The sequence below is a fragment of the Melopsittacus undulatus genome, chromosome Z (genome assembly GCF_012275295.1).
Source record: "Melopsittacus undulatus isolate bMelUnd1 chromosome Z, bMelUnd1.mat.Z, whole genome shotgun sequence".
Lineage (NCBI taxonomy): Eukaryota > Metazoa > Chordata > Aves > Psittaciformes > Psittaculidae > Melopsittacus > Melopsittacus undulatus.
The window spans coordinates 60,195,175-60,208,795 of NC_047557.1; positions in this window are offsets into that span (position 1 = coordinate 60,195,175).

Sequence of the window (13,621 nt, forward strand, 5' to 3'; positions counted from 1 at the left end):
AGAAAACCCAAGTTTTCTTCAGTTACTCACTCATGCAGCTCTGGGTAGTAATTTTAAAATCAGATGAGTGGTGGGACGAGGGGAATCAAAGAGTCATTTGCTGAATTCATGTCCCAGATCAGTTTAGAGAGCAGGGCAAAACCTGGAAACATTCAACAAAAGGTAAATCAGAACTGTTTCCTCTAGTGTTAGATAATGAAGTGTTAGCTTCACAGTTCAGCTCTCCATCCGATGCAGATCATTGAGTAAACAGACTTCAGCAGAAGTGCAGTATTTTCGTAGTTCACTGTGATGTATAACCTTCTAAATGAGAGATTGTGGTAGGTTAACCTTGTTCTCTTTTTGTATTTTATTTCTTTGTCATGCCACTTTTTTGTAAAGACAGTGTTTTGGTCTAAGCAGCTTTTCTATAAATTTAAAATTCTCAAACTTTTACACCAAGATGACCTGTAGAATACAGTCGTCATCATTCAGTTCCCCTGATCTCTGAAACAGCACCAACAGATCTGGCAGATATTCACAGTGTTTTTACTCTTTTTCACAAACACTGCACTCAAACAACAACAAACAAATTGCAAAACACCTCCAAAATTGAGCTGTGATGGCAAAAGGCCAGGAGTGGAGAGGTGGAAAGTCAACTGATTAAAAGAAGTAGTGAAAATGCAATCCCATTTTTTTGAGTTTCAAAACAGAGTAAGGCTCACACCTACATTTTTTCGTGGGAGTCTGAGATATTGAACATCTAATTATCTTAAAGTGTACACATGGCAGTGTGATATGAAAGACTCAATTTTCTGATTATCACAAAATGGCATTGTAAATTAAAAAAATTAAACTTCAGTTTACTTAATAAGAAGACTGGTACACAGATGAGTTTTTTAACGAACTACATTATTTTTCTGTTCAAGTTCAATTTCACATAGTGTACTTTAAAAAGGCTCACAGTGAGACTGATTTGGATTATGCACACATGTGTCCAGTGAGTAAAAGGGATACAAAAAGCTTGTATGAATTTAGAGATTTCCGAAAAGAGTTTCCATGCTTATTATCTTTAACTATCTATGCTGTTCATTAATCATCCCGCTCTTTGTTTTCAATATGTGATCAAACATAAAGACTGAAGATTTTTTTACGTATCTTTTTGGTTCAAAAATCTTAAATAATCTGATAATTCTTTCAATTTTTGTGAAATATTCACAGTGGTGTTTCTAAACTACAGTAGTATCAGACAGTCAAATCTAAATTTTAGGGTTTGCTAAAATCTCTCCTATCAGTCCATATTTTTGGATTTGCTCTTTCCAAACAGTTACTCTTAGAATCATTGAATGGTTTGGGCTCGAAGAGACCTTGAAGACCATCTAGTTCCAACTTCCTTGAACTCTTCAATGGATAGAACTTCAGTTCTTTGTGAATAATTTTTTTCTTTCTTTTTCTTTTAGGGTTTTGAGGGGGTTCAGTTTGGTTTTTTGTTGGATTAAGTTAGTGGTGGGGTTTTTTTGGTAGCCTAGAAATCAATTTTCCATGATTTGAAAGTATTTCCAAATATTTTCTTTTAAAATGCAGTTGTTACGTCCTCCTCTATGCACTTGGTGTTTTTCTTGATCTTTTGCTTAGACCCAAGAAGGTAACTGGTTTTGTTTGGAACCAACATGGAAAAAATCAAGCTAATGGAAAGCTCTCCTACTTTAGTGAAATGAAATCCTTGACATAAATATAGCTGTTCAGATAGCTGAAGTTAAAATCAGATCACAAATTGCGATATTTAAAATTAAAAAATCGTTAACCTGTTCTTAAAATGAGGAAAGCTATTGCAGGGTGGGGCAGGAGGAGGAGGAAAAAAGTGGACGTGAAGAAGAAGGGATAGTTTGTCTATATTTGACTTTTTTTAAATATTTTTATTTTCTTATTTTATTAAAAAGGATTAATCAATTTCTCTACAGATCTGACCATTTTCAAGCCATGGGTCTTTCATTGTATAGATTGTTCAAGGAAAATAGTTTCCTCCTCTGTTTCTGAGCCAATCCTGCCCTATTGGACAAGTGAGCTGGGGTTTTATTCGGTTTTAATGGGTTTTGGTTTAGAGTCTCAGGCTACAGATTCATTACAGCAGGGAGTATCCCATGCCTTCTCTTTTCCTCTCTAATGGCTCATGATAGCAATTTCTTTATCAAAAAATAGCTTACTGGAATAAATCACCCATAGCTGGCTCTTTGGAAAGAAAAGCTTTCACTGCAAATCCTTAAATTTAAGATTTTTCATTCAGTATCATTTCTGATTCAGGTCTGACCACCACAGTATAAGCACTAATGCAGATAGAGCTGTCAGACTAACAATTTCTTCAAATCAGACTCTTCCTGTGGAGAAAATATAATGAAGACTTCTGCTGACTTTAGTCTTACATAAGATGATCTCCTTTGGTTAAAAAAAAAGTATTTAAATCAGTAAAATAAAGCTACTCTAGGTATGCTGGGCCGCTTGAGTTATTCCAGGCTCTGACAGAATGAGTAAAGCAGCCCAGAGATAAATGTTTGCTGGATCTCCTTAAACATTGTAATGTAAAACATTGTTTGTTTAGGAATATCTTGCTCTGCTTTCTGCCTCCATCTGTGTGTGTTCACAGCTGGTATTAAGTGCCTACCAGTCATTTTACCAAGCTGTTTTGACTAAGCAGGTTAAATGGTGATGGATAGTAAAGCCTCTTGTGCACAGGTTAGGCCATTCAATCACCTGTGGAGAAAACTCACCCCACTTATATCCTTATTTGAGATCTCAGCAGTATGTTCAGAGGAGTAAGGAAGACTTTGGGAAAAGTAGATGAAGCTGGCAAAATTATGAAGTGGAGCTTTTGTTTTCACCTCTGTAAAACTCTGAGATGTTTCTGACATGAACTATAGGCATAAAAGACTGATTCCACTGAAGGTCCACTGAGATTTCTGTTAAACAACAGGCTTAGAGCTGAAGAGGGGTGGAATCTTTATCATGCAGCCCCAGAGCTTGTGCTGCCAGGAGCTCACTGGCTCTGAGAAAGGGAGCACATGTAATGAATATATGAATATATGCTGACCTTCTGAATCAGTGTCTTGCATGAGTTTTTGCTAGCATTTTTGTCTAAGATAAAAAGTCTCTTAATAAGACTGCTTACTGCTTAATATTAGGACAGGCTAAGGACAGGCTGTGCCTAGAATAAAGCTTTTTCTCTGTGGAACACAGTTTTACAGTGAAACAAATTACTTCCTATTAAGAGATGCTTAAACAACTTGTTTTTGAGACCTGAACAAAATTTTCAAGACAGCAAATCCTTTCTAATTTTATCCTCTTTTTCTTTATGCTATAGTCTCAGATGCCAGGTATGAATATGTAGAGACTTATTTTATTCACACCACTTCTCAGAATAGAGTAATTCACAGTATGAACAGCCTGACAAGTAGGCTGTGAAACAAGAGAAGGATGCTCATGTCATGATGAAATGAGATGAAGGCATGCTCATGTAATTCCTCTTCTCCACAGTTAAGTTAGTTTCAGAGCCAAGAAGTGACAAAGCTCCGTCTTCACTGATTTTCCCCATAACCCCTTAGAAAGTCACAGAAATAAAAGCAGAGCCTTCAGTCGCTGCTATTTATATGGCTGGACTAGAGCACCAAAGATAAGTTAAATGGCATTATATGCAGTAGTAGAATATTTTACAGCAGTGCCCTGAAATGCTATATAGCAGTAAATGTGCAGACACATTCAATCATATTTCTACTAATGATCATATCAATTAGGAAAAACACCATAAAACCTACTTTCTGAAGTAAATGAGACTAATTTGATTGAGTAGATGGTTCCAGTTCACACTTCTCCCACCTTCTTCCAAAATTTTCAAACTCACTGGTGAATTTCAGTCACATTTGACAAAGAGGGGTAGCTCTCAGAGAAACTGGGCTGCTGCATGTTTCTGACAAATTAAGGGAAAGTTTCAGGTGAGTGTCTTCAGCAGAAGGTTGGTGTATTGTGTATTCAGCTATATAACCCTGCTAGGACCCATTATGAGGTGGTTTCAGAGGAAACGAGGCTTTGTAAGATCTCTGCTTAGCATAGACACGGTGTTTTTCCCCAGGGAAGGGGTATCTTACTGGTAAAACTGAGAGAATAATTTTTAGAAATAGCTTTGTTTTCCTGGATGACATCAACCAGATGATAATAATCACTATGATTGATTCTTGTTGCTGCTTGCTAAAGATTGCTTCCGTGACTCACTCTTGCCCCTTCAAAAACTGGAAGCTGTTACTATACCCAGTCATTCTCTTAGGCCTCTCTCTGTATGAAATGAACAATGAATTAGGCTCTCATGTGAGAACAGAGGGAAATGTAAGCACAATGCTTCAATTAACAGAAAGGAGAGTTCCAAGAAAAATTGCCAGGGACTTCACTCACTTCACCCACTTGTCTGTGTTCAGACCACGGTCTGCTATTTCAGGTTTGCATATATTCAGTAGCTGCTAGTTCAGTCACTCCTGGAGACAGGGCCTGCGCAGGCACACCAGGATGTTTGGATAGTCCTTCCAGAATTTCTTCAAGGCAGCAGCTGCTCCCATCCTCACTACTCTGGAAGCCAACTCAAGTGAGTTGAGACCTATGTGCTGGGAACAAAACTATGGCTTTGTTTTGCTATGCTCATTTAGCCTGTAGTGATGAAGCACAGGACTATCTGAAAGTGATCTCCAGACAGTATCAACTAACAGCTACCAACTATCCACTCTTTTTCCTTTCCTTATTTCTTGATCTTCCTTTATGCTTTGTTGTGTTTTCCGACTTGTGGTTCTCTTCCAAATAAACAACCTAATTTCCCCTTTTGATCGCAGTTCTGCTGTATCCATACCCAAATTTGGTATTTCTGATACCATTACCTAGTTCACCTTGGCCTTACATGGTATTATTAACATGATTAGGCACTGCTGCAACACAAGCCTCCACTTCTCAGAAGATCCCCTCAGTTACCTCTCTGAAGTTTGTCAGTCACATACTTCCACTTACAATCTGAGAAATCTAGCCACCTTCTAGTGCTCTTGATAACTTTTATCAGTTTCTTACTATTATCACCACAGCCAGCAATTTCTCATGTTATGTCCAGTAATTTCTTATGTTCTGTTCGGCTATGTAGAGCTCAGGCCAGCACATATTCATTTGCTTGCAATACATAACAGAATACATAGCAATAAAGATACATCAATACCTATCAGTACAGATACAAATCCTACCATCACATCAATGAATAGAAGCTCAAAATATCAGTCCATCACTGAAGCCTGCAGTCTGATCATCTTTTCATCTGACTGCGCTGTAAACTGACATGGGGAGCAGAGAGAAGACATAGGTGAGTCTAATTGGCACCGAAGTACTAGCATTGAATTGTTCGACACTGCAGAATCAGAAAGCCTTCTCAAGTTTTCCTAGAGTATTTGTACCTCCACAGCCACATTTTTTCTCTAGAGGCAAAAAAGACACTCCTAGTCATTTGTGTCAGAGAAGAGCTATGTTAATCACCTGCCAGGTTACAGTGCAGGGATCAGGATGCAGGATTCTGATCTATGCAAGCTCTGTACTGGATTAATTTAGGATTAATTTAGGATTAATTAGGACCATGGATGGTGCTATAACAATTAGAGAGCTTAGAAAAGACGTCTCAGTGCTAGATACCAGGCAACATTAAGTAGCTTGAAGCTCTAGCACAAGGTAAATAAAAATATTCTCTCTCACATTTATATCACCTCAAATGATTTCGCACTCCAAGACACTTCCATTTTCCTCCTTAATATTTCACGTTGTCCAAATTCACTGCTAATAGCCCTAAAAAATAATTTAACATCACCACTGTGAGCATTCAAGATGGTTAGGAAGTGCAAGTTCCCTTCTTCTGAAGGCAAGAGTTGAAAAAGTCAGCAGGAAAGCTGAGACTTGCTGGTTGTAATTGCTGCTGCTAGGCATCCTGCCAGTTCCCTAACAGTAGGTTATGTTACACACTTTATATACAGCAGCAAGGAGGGGGAATAGAAGAAGCTTAAATGTATCCTGTGTCAGTTCCTCAGCTCATACGAATCAACATAATGCTACCGACACATAAGGATCAAACCTTCAGCCATTTTCAGGGGAGGCTGTTTTTTACCATCTCAAGTATTCCCAAGCAACATGGCTCATGGGGAGAAGGTAGTCTGACTTGCATTAAGAAAGTGATTGAAGAAAATATCTAACATCTGTCTGGGGAGTGGTAGACAGGATTCAGTGCTATGATGAGACTGGCTCAGATCAAAAATTTTGTTTGGTTAGCACAAGGAAATTGTTGGGAGTATTTGATACTGTAAAGGTTAAAGTTGTCAAGTCTTTGACTTGTCACAGTTTCAGTATGAAGATCTGGAACCTAAGCAGGTTGCAGAAGAAACTAAGATGAAGATAACACAAAACCTGTTCATGAATAATAAGCTGTTGAAGAAAGATCACAGGATGTGTTGAGATATGTGAGATCAATGAACTGGAGAACTATCTAAACTAAACCTGGGGTTTATTCTTAAGTAGAATAATTCAAAATATGCACCTCTAAAAGAAAGGAGCACAAAAGCTGTTACCTGCTCTCCAACATGAGAGAAATCGAGCAAGAGAGAGAAAGAAAGAAAACAAATTGTGGAAATTTACTCTGCAAGTAGTTCAGATCCTGTAAGATATCCTATCAAAACTCACACTAACACAACTCCATTAGCCAATAAGTCTGAAGTTTATTGTGCCCTGGATATAACAAAGATGAATTTATAGTATAAATGTCCCAGTAAGTGTTAAATGGTACAGCTTCCTCCTCTACTTGACTAAACAAAGAAGCAGCTTCTTTTAGACTAACTCACAGTACTTCTACTTTTCTTTTTGTGTAGTTTACTAAATCCCTCTTGACACTTGAACAGAAACTGTGTTGCTCCTGAAGAGCAATTAACAAATATATTCAAAAGATACCCAGATTTCAGACCAGTCTGAAGTGGTAACAGGACAGCCAGAACCAACAGAGCCTGAAAGAGAGCTGCAATCAATGGATTGGACTGTAAATGAGCTCTAAGAAGCTGTGTCATAAGTTATTTCTTTTGAATGCATGGCTGCATGTGAGGAGTTGCGGGGGGGGGGGGGGGGGGGGGAGGTGTTAGCTTTGTTTCCCAGCTTCATTTCCATTTCAGTGAAAGCCTCTATACCCTCTGTTCAATACGTAAACCTGCCAGGGCTGCACCTCTGGGATGTGTGCCATGTGGTGATGTAGAACATATCCATTTTTTAGGCTGACAGCTTCTCACCTTCTGCAAGCAGTAAATTAATCATGAGGATTTAATTGGACGTGGTCATATAACTATGATTATAGTTCCAGCCCTGGCAATAAAGAAATGACAGAACAATTCGTTAGATACACTGCTGGTATTTAAGTCACAATGTTGAGCTCAGTATCTTCCTTTTCTTATTATCCCAACAGCCATTTGTGTCAGCAGTATCCAAGGATACCTGTATTTGCATGGAATTACGAGCTTCATTACTTTTCTTCATTCACCATCACACAGTGGGAAACTTATATTAAGTATAATCTACACTAAATTCTGCCACTCAGAAGGAGGACATTCATATACACATCAATAATATGATTATGCATATACGTGTGAACGTGCTCAGCCACAATATGCAGCCTCCTAGACTGCTGCACAAAGGGAAGGCCTTGACATAGCTAGTGCTTATGTGACTTATATCAGGTTTAGCGAATTTAGTGAAATTTTTGAGCAAAAAGTCTGAGAAAGAGTGAAACAGGTCAGTACCAATGAGTGTTAGCAGAGCACACCACATCAAGCAATTAGCACATTGAGACTCAAATGTAATTTAAACCTGAGGAAAGGGCAGCACACTTCATTGCATAGGAGCAGCAAAAAGAATTATGATACATTGACCATCTTAAAATTATTTCCCTCTTCTCCTGCCTCGTTTCTCCTGGCTGGGAGTTAGGCCCAGGCTGGAAAGTGAGATCACACCTATTCACTGCTTCCCTGAACCGGAGAGGGAAGAGTGTATGTCTTGTCTGCATCACAAATCAGTCATGTGAAAAGGGCAAGTGTATTGAGGAATAACCTTAACAGGAATAACTGTAAGCTAAGAAGAGTAAAAATTACTATAACAAGATTTTAGTTCATCTAAAATTTAGGCACATAGTCTGCCTACCTATTTAATCGCATGTTAGACCTGCTGCCAAGCTCGCTGCAATTCTGCTTTTCAGCAGTGCACCCAGGCATGGTCTTTATCAGACCCCTCTGTATTTGCTGTGTATGTTACACTGAACCAAGGCACTAGCGACCAGCTTTCCCAGAGGTGGTACCAGGTGCTTAGGGTTTCCAGCATAAGCTCTCCCAACACCAAATCTCCTTCCCTTTCTCCCCAGTAAGTTTTTGCCTAGCAACACTGCACTACTGATCTTCTGGAAACTCTTCACAGCCATCTTAGTCCCATCTCCCAAGCCGCCAAGTGCAGCCTGTGCCATAGTTAATGAAGACCTCATGCAGGCATGAATCAAGACATCTACAGTTCCTGGGGTCAGATGCCTTATCTAGCCCATGGCTTTCTTCTCTGTGTCCTCATTACCTGATCTCTGAAGGGCATTGCCCTTTGAGTTTCGCAAACCAAAGCAGTGTACTAACATCTAAGTCTTGTTTAACCTTCCTGCACTGGTAGCTGTTAAACATCAGCTGGTGCACATCAACAGTGTCAGCTTCTCAGCAGCCTTGTTCAATGGCCACCAATTATGAGTAGTAGCTCCACACCTTCCTGAGCTTCATATCTCCTTTGGAGAGGTCCCCCAATGGTAGCATTGGCTGCATACCCTCATGGTTCAGGATACCAAGTCAAGGAGGAGTTTCAAACACAAAAATGTCTGCCAAGAGAAAAGGAGTAAGTTACTGTGAGTCATAAACGTCCTTTTCCCACTACAGTTTTAACTTTTTAAGAACATCTTAACTTTGCTTCTTTTCTTAATCTGCTATCCTGATTCACTTTTCTGTATTCAGGCTTGTTCCTCAAGAGTGCTTTACAGTCAAACATATGTCTTTTGCGCTTGCTGCATGCAACAACTTCATTATAATAACAGCAGAGAGACACTGAGGCTAATTCTTTAGTCAGAAGTAACTCTTTCCAAAGTATTCACCAGAGTATTGGATTCAGACACAGAAAATCTGAGGACTCTTCATCAATGTAACTAAGACTTTTGCAGGTTCTGGCAGATATTAGATTATTTGACTACAAGACTGCTTAACTGAAGAAAGATGTCTGTTTTTTCTAGGCTTGTCAAAGCTGAAACAACCCAGATATTTTAAAATCACCAAGGACAAATACATGAAATGCTCTGTATCCAAAAATATATGGTAGACATCATTAACCCCACCACCACTAAATTATGTGAAATTTCATCTGAAAAAGTAATTAGGGGACTGTGTAGGAACTGCAAAGCCAAAATCCTCTTCCTCTTCAGCTGCAGAATACTTAAATATTCTCCCTCTTACATATCGTTTTCTGTTACATCTTTTTCCCAGACTATTTCCCAGTAGTTGTTCAATCCCACTTGGAACTGTAGAACATTTATATTGTATTCTCTTGTTTGTGCTTGTATATGGGATGTGTTTATATCATAAATACAAAGTTAGTTGCAAGACATCTAAGAATTAAGAAGCTGCTGGACTTCCATAATCTGTCTTTAATTGCACATATTGTTTGTTGATAACAATTCCGTATTTCCTCCTGGCTGAAAGAAGTACTACGGAAAAATAGTTTCTGGCAGAAAATAGTACACCTAAAATTAGGACAGAAAGTAAAAGAAATCAACACAGATGTAATCATCAAAATAAACTCTACTGGTAAGTCTTCATTTTAAACCAGAACAAGTAGCAAACAGAAAATGCTATGCAGATTCTAGTCAAATGATGAAATATCTATTACTCATTTGAAATGTTTTATAAATGTGGTGGTATTAATTTCATGTATTTCTACCTAAAATGTGTACTATTTTACAGCCATTTCTAAGAATCTTATTTTTCATTCTTGCTGATGGTGTACTTTTTGGCTTCTTTCGTTATTTCCATGAATCTACAAGCTGCTCTTCTCCCATTTAGAACAGAAATATGAAACATCATTTGAAGAATTCACATAATACTACTGGGGAAAAAAAAACAAACAAACAAAAAAAAACCCCAACTTTGTTTTTAAACTTTAACAAATAAAAATAGGCAACTGCGCATATATCATTTTTACCCATTTATACAGTCCATTTCTCCATTCTACTCATTAGTTCTGTTTTAAAGGAACTTGAAAAAAGTATTTTCTCTTCATCTTGAGAAAATTACTGAGTACGCAATTCATATGCAGATATCTTGTTTCAGCACTTGAGCTGCTTCAATAACAGTGTGATTTGCTGTGATTTAATGGTTAGTCATCTTGTTTTATTCAGCCTCATCTTGTTAAACAAATACTACACTCCCTCTTTTAAGGTCTAAATTAATGATAGAAACACTGTGAATTTAGATATTAAGAAAATAGCTCCTACATAACCTCCATGATTTAACTCTTCTTTGAGTTTCACAGATCACGTGAGAAGTGGTTTGGGAAAGTCACACAGCCCTTTCAGGGGCATTGTAGGTCTTAAATACTGGCCTCAGATATTTTTGCAAGAGTGATTTTGAGTGGTTCCTATAAAGATCAGATCCTCCTGCATGTGTGACAGTGGTGGCATCACCATTCATTTTCTAAACACAAAACTGAGAAACAAGATCAAGATCCTGATGTTGCAGAAGGCAGAGGTAGCCCTGTTATTGGATTCACATGCAATCAGTTTTTCTTTCAGAGATCTTGGCTGCCTGTGAGACATCCAGAAAAGAAGCAGTACTAAAATGGTACCTTTGCCTAATTGGTATCCTGTTTTTCAGGAGTCAAAAGAACAGTATGGAAATTTTCAGCATGCTAGGAAAATCTCATACGTGAAATTATTACAGTTCTTTGAGCTTTCACTGTGAAGGAGAGACCATCAAGACCCACCTTCTTCACTAGAAACATTCTTGTCCAATTAATGTCCTAGAAGGTTTAGAGAAAATTCTCACATGACTCTTCTTTTATTTTTTTTTGTTGATTTTACATTGCAGCCTGTTACTTTGCATCCTAAAATGTATTGTTTCAGGCTTAGTATTGATTTTGAAATTAGCAGGGATAAGAGCATCCTAAATTCTGGTTTTGGTTGTTAAGTTCTAAAATCCTTGGTGCAGGGCACACTCAGTTGTTGTAAGACATTACTCAGGGAAGGAAGAAATAAAGTCTGCAGCAAAGCAACATACTCCAAGATCCCTACTTTGCCTGGAGCTCATGATATCAGTGCAATCATAGTGGAGGTCTACGGCAAGCAATGCCCAACAGCATTCAGACAACAAGCAGTTATGATGATCCACTTAGTCTCCTGGCTAACCTGGCAAGATTACACAGATATTCCTGGAAACTATGTTAAAGCACAGGAATAATAATGGGATCATTGGTGACAACCAACATGGCTTCACTAATCATGACTGAAAAATCTGGTTGCCTTCTACAATGGGGCCATGGCATTAGATGATAAATGAAGGGTGACTGACATCATCTACCTGTACATGTGTAAAGAGTTTGATACTGTCCTACATGACATAGAATCATAGAATAGTTAGGGTTGGAAAGGACCTTAAGATCATCTAGTTCCAAGCCCCCTGCCATGGGCACGGACACCTCACACTAAACCATATCATCCAAGGCTTCATCCAATCTGGCCTTGAACACCGCCAGGGATGGAGCATTTACAGCCTCCCTGGGCAACCCATTCCAGTACCTCAACACCCTAACAGGAAAGAATTTCTTTCTTATATCCTATCTAAACCTCTGCTGTTTAAGTTTCAACCAGTTACCCCTTGTCCTATCACTACAGTCCCTAACGAATAGTCCCTCTCCAGCATCCCTGTAGGCCCCCTTCAGATACTGGAAGGCTGCTATGAGGTCTCCACGCAGCCTTCTCTTCTCCAGGCTGAACAGCCCCAACTTTCTCAGCCTGTCTTCATGTGGGACGTGCTCCAGTCCCCTAATCATCCTCGTGGCCCTCCTCTGGACTTGTTCTAACAGTACCATGTCCTTTTTATGTTGAGGACAACAGAACTGCACACAATGCTCCAAGTGAGGTCTCACAAGAGCAGAGTAGAGGGGCAGGATCACCTCCTTTGACCTGCTGGTCACACTACTTTTGATGCAGCCCAGAATACCGTTGGCTTTCTGGGCTGTGAGTGCACACTGAAACTGGCTCATGTTCATTTTCTCATTGGCCAACACCCCCAAGTCCTTCTCCTCAGGGCTGCTCTGAATTTCCTTTTTGCCCAACCTGTAGCTGTGCCTGGGATTGTTCCGACCCAAGTGTAGGACCTTGCACTTGGCATGGTTGAACTTCATGAGGTTGGCATCAGCCCACCTCACAAGTGTCCTGGTCTCCAATTTGGAGAGACATGGTTTTGATGGACAGACCACTCGGTGGATAATGAATTAGCTGGATGGTCACACACAAAGAGTTGTGGGCAATGACTCAAAGTCTAAGTGGAGATCAGTGATGAGTGATGTCCCTCAGGGGTCAGTATTGGGACTAACCCTGTTCAATAGCTTTGTCAGCAACATGGACAGTGGGACTGAGTGTATCCTCAGGAAGTTTGCTGATGACACCAACTTGTGTGGTGCAGTTGACATGCTGGAAGGAAGGGATCACATCCAGAGGGACCTTGACAGGCTCAAGAGGTGAATCAATGCTAACCTCATGAAGTTCAACAAAGGCAAGTACGAGGTCCTGCACCTGGGTCAGGGCAATTGCAAGCAGGAATACAGCTTGAGTGGAGACTGGATTCAGAGCAGCCCTGAGGAGAGGGACCTCAGGTGCTGGCTGATTAAAAGGTCAGCATGAGCCAGCATTGTGCATATGATAGGCTGCCTGCAATGACTGATTAAAGTAGTTAACAAAGACAACCCTTTAGCACAGTCCAGTGTTTTCTTTTCTGAGTAGCACCAATGTGACATTTATATGGTATTTCTGATCTTCTCTTCTGCATAATCACTCAAGCATCACACTCTATCCTTTATCTCAACAACTATAACTGAATTATCCATGGGAAACCATTTATTTTCAAAGCGCTTTATTACTTAGCTCATCAGGACTAGGATTTTATTAATTCTTTCTTTGTCACAGGAAACACATTTCTTGCGTAAATTTGTTTACATGTCTAGCAGTTTCATGTTTTCCTTGTTATTAGATCCAAGTTCTAATTTGGGGAGAGTTACGGTTTTAGTTATTCGTTGTTTCTATTGCAATTTTCTCAATATCAGGTTGGTTTGATTTTTCCTGGGTAATTGTCAGGTAAAGAGTATAAGTGTGGAAGTAGAAAACTCAATACCCACCTTTCACCAGCTATCTTCTTCATATGTTTAAAAACAGTCTTATTTTTGTCCCACTCAACTGGATCCTTTTCCACTGATCTTATGGACACATTGCAAGTCCAAAGGCTAGCTTCACAGAATGCATTGAATATGCAATTGGGAGACT